Source organism: Myxine glutinosa, unplaced genomic scaffold (genome assembly GCF_964187855.1).
Source record: "Myxine glutinosa unplaced genomic scaffold, kmMyxGlut1.1 SCAFFOLD_312, whole genome shotgun sequence".
NCBI lineage: Eukaryota > Metazoa > Chordata > Myxini > Myxiniformes > Myxinidae > Myxine > Myxine glutinosa.
Window position 1 is genome coordinate 240,016 of NW_027616435.1, and position 6,710 is coordinate 246,725.

Consider the following 6,710-nt stretch of genomic DNA (forward strand, 5'->3'; position numbering starts at 1 on the left):
GTGCGAAAAGTGGTTTTTCAACACTGATACAAGTGCGAAAAGTGGTTTTTCAACACTAACACAAGTGCAAAAAGTGGTTTTTCCACACTAATACAAGTGCAAAAGTGGTTTCCTGCACCAACACAAGTGCGAAAAGTGGTTTTTCAACACTAACACAAGTGCGAAAAGTGGTTTTTCAACACTATCACAAGTGCAAAAAGTGTTTTTTCCACACTAATACAAGTGCAAAACTGGTTTCCTGCACCAACACAAGTGCGAAAAGTGGTTTTTCAACACTAACACAAGTGCGAAAAGTGGTTTTTCAACACTAACACAAGTGCGAAAAGTGGTTTTTCAACACTAACACATGTGCGAAAATTGGTTTTTCGACACTAATACAAGTGCAAAAGTGGTTTCCTGCAACAACACAAGTGCGAAAAGTGGTTTTTCAACACTAACACAAGTGCGAAAAGTGGTTTTTCAACACTATCACAAGTGCAAAAAGTGTTTTTTCCACACTAATACAAGTGCAAAACTGGTTTCCTGCACCAACACAAGTGCGAAAAGTGGTTTTTCAACACTAACACAAGTGCGAAAAGTGGTTTTTCAACACTAACGCAAGTGCGAAAAGTGGTTTTTCAACACTAATACATGTGCGAAAATTGGTTGTTCGACACTAATACAAGTGCAAAAGTGGTTTCCTGCACAAACACGTGCGAAAAGTGGTTTTTCAACACTAACACAAGTGCGAAAAGTGGTTTTTCAACACTAACACAAGTGCGAAAAGTGGTTTTTCAAACGAACACAAGTGCGAAAAGTGGTTTTTCCACAATAATACAAGTGCAAAAGTGGTTTCCTGCACCAACACAAGTGCGAAAAGTGGGTTTTCAACACTAACACAAATGCGAAAAGTGGTTTTTCAACACTATCACAAGTGCAAAAAGTGTTTTTTCCACACTAATACAAGAGCAAAAGTGGTTTCCTGCACCAACACAAGTGCGAAAAGTGGTTTTCAACACTAACACAAGTGCGAAAAGTGGTTTTTCAACACTAACACAAGTGCGAAAAGTGGTTTTTCAACACTATCACAAGTGAAAAAAGTGTTTTTTCCACACTAATACAAGTGCAAAAGTGGTTTCCTGCACCAACACAAGTGCGAAAAGTGGTTTTTCAACACTAACACAAGTGCGAAAAGTGGTTTTTCAACACTAACACAAGTGCGAAATGTGGTTTTTCAACACTAACACAAGTGCGAAAAGTGGTTTTTCGACACTAATACAAGTGCAAAAGTGGTTTCCTGCACAAACACAAGTGCGAAAAGTGGTTTTTCAACACTAACACAAGTGCGAAAAGTGGTTTTTCAACACTAACACAAGTGCGAAAAGTGGTTTTTCAAACGAACACAAGTGCGAAAAGTGGTTTTTCCACAATAATACAAGTGCAAAAGTGGTTTCCTGCACCAACACAAGTGCGAAAAGTGGGTTTTCAACACTAACACAAATGCGAAAAGTGGTTTTTCAACACTATCACAAGTGCAAAAAGTGTTTTTTCCACACTAATACAAGTGCAAAAGTGGTTTCCTGCACCAACACAAGTGCAAAAAGTGGTTTTTCAACACTAACACAAGTGCGAAAAGTGGTTTTTCAACACTAACACAAGTGCGAAAAGTGGTTTTTCAACACTAACACAAGTGCGAAAAGTGGTTTTTCCACACTAATACAAGTGCAAAAGTGGTTTCCTGCACCAACACAAGTGCGAAAAGTGGTTTTTCAACACTAACACAAGTGCGAAAAGTGGTTTTTCAACACTAACACAAGTGCGAAAGTGGTTTTTCAACACTAATACAAGTGCGAAAAGTGGTTTTTAGACACTAATATAAGTGCAAAAGTGGTTTCCTGCACAAACACAAGTGCGAAAAGTGGTTTTTCAACACTAACACAAGTGCGAAAATTGGTTTTTCGACACTAATACAAGTGCAAAAGTGGTTTCCTGCAACAACACAAGTGCGAAAAGTGGTTTTTCAACACTAACACAAGTGCGAAAAGTGGTTTTTCAACACTATCACAAGTGCAAAAAAGTGTTTTTTCCACACTAATACAAGTGCAAAACTGGTTTCCTGCACCAACACAAGTGCGAAAAGTGGTTTTTCAACACTAACACAAGTGCGAAAAGTGGTTTTTCAACACTAACGCAAGTGCGAAAAGTGGTTTTTCAACACTAATACATGTGCGAAAATTGGTTGTTCGACACTAATACAAGTGCAAAAGTGGTTTCCTGCACAAACACGTGCGAAAAGTGGTTTTTCAACACTAACACAAGTGCGAAAAGTGGTTTTTCAACACTAACACAAGTGCGAAAAGTGGTTTTTCAAACGAACACAAGTGCGAAAAGTGGTTTTTCCACAATAATACAAGTGCAAAAGTGGTTTCCTGCACCAACACAAGTGCGAAAAGTGGGTTTTCAACACTAACACAAATGCGAAAAGTGGTTTTTCAACACTATCACAAGTGCAAAAAGTGTTTTTTCCACACTAATACAAGAGCAAAAGTGGTTTCCTGCACCAACACAAGTGCGAAAAGTGGTTTTTCAACACTAACACAAGTGCGAAAAGTGGTTTTTCAACACTAACACAAGTGCGAAAAGTGGTTTTTCAACACTATCACAAGTGAAAAAAGTGTTTTTTCCACACTAATACAAGTGCAAAAGTGGTTTCCTGCACCAACACAAGTGCGAAAAGTGGTTTTTCAACACTAACACAAGTGCGAAAAGTGGTTTTTCAACACTAACACAAGTGCGAAATGTGGTTTTTCAACACTAACACAAGTGCGAAAAGTGGTTTTTCGACACTAATACAAGTGCAAAAGTGGTTTCCTGCACAAACACAAGTGCGAAAAGTGGTTTTTCAACACTAACACAAGTGCGAAAAGTGGTTTTTCAACACTAACACAAGTGCGAAAAGTGGTTTTTCAAACGAACACAAGTGCGAAAAGTGGTTTTTCCACAATAATACAAGTGCAAAAGTGGTTTCCTGCACCAACACAAGTGCGAAAAGTGGGTTTTCAACACTAACACAAATGCGAAAAGTGGTTTTTCAACACTATCACAAGTGCAAAAAGTGTTTTTTCCACACTAATACAAGTGCAAAAGTGGTTTCCTGCACCAACACAAGTGCAAAAAGTGGTTTTTCAACACTAACACAAGTGCGAAAAGTGGTTTTTCAACACTAACACAAGTGCGAAAAGTGGTTTTTCAACACTAACACAAGTGCGAAAAGTGGTTTTTCCACACTAATACAAGTGCAAAAGTGGTTTCCTGCACCAACACAAGTGCGAAAAGTGGTTTTTCAACACTAACACAAGTGCGAAAAGTGGTTTTTCAACACTAACACAAGTGCGAAAAGTGGTTTTTCAACACTAATACAAGTGCGAAAAGTGGTTTTTAGACACTAATATAAGTGCAAAAGTGGTTTCCTGCACAAACACAAGTGCGAAAAGTGGTTTTTCAACACTAACACAAGTGCGAAAAGTGGTTTTTCAACACTAACACAAGTGCGAAAAGTGGTTTTTCAAACGAACACAAGTGCGAAAAGTGGTTTTTCCACAATAATACAAGTGCAAAAGTGGTTTCCTGCACCAACACAAGTGCGAAAAGTGGGTTTTCAACACTAACACAAATGTGAAAAGTGGTTTTTCAACACTATCACAAGTGCAAAAAGTGTTTTTTCCACACTAATACAAGTGCAAAAGTGGTTTCCTGCACCAACACAAGTGCGAAAAGTGGTTTTTCAACACTAACACAAGTGCGAAAAGTGGTTTTTCAACACTAACACAAGTGCGAAAAGTGGTTTTTTAACACTAACACAAGTGCGAAAAGTGGTTTTTCCACACTAATACAAGTGCAAAAGTGGTTTCCTGCACCAACACAAGTGCGAAAAGTGGTCTTTCAACACTAACACAAGTGCGAAAAGTGGTTTTTCAACAATATCACAAGTGCAAAAAGTGTTTTTTCCACACTAATACAAGTGCAAAAGTGGTTTCCTGCACCAGCACAAGTGCGAAAAGTGGTTTTTAAACACTAACACAAGTGCGAAAAGTAGTTTTTCAACACTAACACAAGTGCGAAATGTGGTTTTTCCACACTAATACAAGTGCAAAAGTGGTTTCCTGCACCAACACAAGTGCGAAAAGTGGTTTTTCAACACTAACACAAGTGCAAAAAGTGGTTTTTCAACACTATCACAAGTGCAAAAAGTGTTTTTTCCACACTAATACAAGTGCAAAAGTGGTTTCCTGCACCAAATCAAGTGCGAAAAGTGGTTTTTCAACACTAACACAATTGTGAAAAGTGGTTTTTCAACACTAACACAAGTGCGAAAAGTGGTTTTTCAACACTAACACAAGTGCGAAAAGTGGCTTTTCCACACTAATACAAGTGCAAAAGTGGTTTCCTGCACCAACACAAGTGCGAAAAGTGGTTTTTCAACACTAACACAACTGCGAAAAGTGGTTTTTCAACACTATCACAAGTGCAAAAAGTGTTTTTTCCACACTAATACAAGTGCAAAAGTGGTTTCCTGCACCAACACAAGTGCGAAAAGTGGTTTTTCAACACTAACACAAGTGCGAAAAGTGGTTTTTCAACACTAACACAAGTGCGAAAAGTGTTTTTTCAACACTAACACAAGTGCGAAAAGTGGTTTTTCCACACTAATGCAAGTGTAAAAGTGGTTTCCTCCACCAACACAAGTGCGAAAAGTGGTTTTTCAACACTAACACAAGTGCGAAAAGTGGTTTTTCAAAACTAACACAAGTGCGAAAAGTGGATTTTCAACACTAACACAAGTGCGAAATGTGGTTTTTCCACACTAATACAAGTGCAAAAGAGGTTTCCTGCACAAACACAAGTGCGAAAAGTGGTTTTTCAACACTAACACAAGTGCGAAAAGTGGTTTTTCAACACTAACACAAGTGCGAAAAGTGGTTTTTCAACACGAACACAAGTGCGAAAAGTGGTTTTTCCACACTAATACAAGTGCAAAAGTGGTTTCCTGCACCAACACAAGTGCGAAAAGTGGGTTTTCAACACTAACACAAATGCGAAAAGTGGTTTTTCAACACTATCACAAGTGCAAAAAGTGTTTTTTCCACACTAATACAAGTGCAAAAGTGGTTTCCTGCACCAACACAAGTGCGAAAAGTGGTTTTTCAACACTAACACAAGTGCGAAAAGTGGTTTTTCAACACTAACACAAGTGCGAAAAGTGGTTTTTCAACACTAACACAAGTGCGGAAAGTGGCTTTTCCACACTAATACAAGTGCAAAAGTGGTTTCCTCCACCAACACAAGTGCGAAAAGTGGTTTTTCAACACTAACACAAGTGCGAAAAGTGGTTTTTCAACACTAACACAAGTGCGAAAAGTGGTTTTTCAACACGAACACAAGTGCGAAAAGTGGTTTTTCCACACTAATACAAGTGCAAAAGTGGTTTCCTGCACCAACACAAGTGCGAAAAGTGGTTTTTCAACACTAACACAAGTGCGAAAAGTGGTTTTTCAACACTAACACGAGTGCGAAAAGTGGTTTTTCAACACTAACACAAGTGCGAAAAGTGGTTTTTCAACACTAACACAAGTGCGAAAAGTGGTTTTTCCACACTAATACAAGTGCAAAAGTGGTTTCCTGCACCAACACAAGTGCGAAAAGTGGTTTTTCAACACTAACACAAGTGCGAAAAGTGGTTTTTCAACACTATCACAAGTGCAAAAAGTGTTTTTTCCACACTAATACAAGTGCAAAAGTGGTTTCCTGCACCAACACAAGTGCGAAAAGTGGTTTTTCAACACTAACACAAGTGCGAAAAGTGGTTTTTCAACACTAACACAAGTGCGAAAAGTGGTTTTTCAACACTAACACAAGTGCGAAAAGTGGTTTTTCCACACTAATACAAGTGCAAAAGTGGTTTCCTGCACGAACACAAGTGCGAAAAGTGGTTTTTCAACACTAACACAAGTGCGAAAAGTGGTTTTTCAACACTGATACAAGTGCGAAAAGTGGTTTTTCAACACTAACACAAGTGCAAAAAGTGGTTTTTCCACACTAATACAAGTGCAAAAGTGGTTTCCTGCACCAACACAAGTGCGAAAAGTGGTTTTTCAACACTAACACAAGTGCGAAAAGTGGTTTTTCAACACTATCACAAGTGCAAAAAGTGTTTTTTCCACACTAATACAAGTGCAAAACTGGTTTCCTGCACCAACACAAGTGCGAAAAGTGGTTTTTCAACACTAACACAAGTGCGAAAAGTGGTTTTTCAACACTAACACAAGTGCGAAAAGTGGTTTTTCAACACTAACACATGTGCGAAAATTGGTTTTTCGACACTAATACAAGTGCAAAAGTGGTTTCCTGCACCAACACAAGTGCGAAAAGTGGTTTTTCAACACTAACACAAGTGCAAAAAGTGGTTTTTCAACACTATCACAAGTGCAAAAAGTGTTTTTTCCACACTAATACAAGTGCAAAACTGGTTTCCTGCACCAACACAAGTGCGAAAAGTGGTTTTTCAACACTAACACAAGTGCGAAAAGTGGTTTTTCAACACTAACACAAGTGCGAAAAGTGGTTTTTCAACACTAACACATGTGCGAAAATTGGTTTTTCGACACTAATACAAGTGCAAAAGTGGTTTCCTGCACAAACACGTGCGAAAAGTGGTTTTTCAACACTAACAC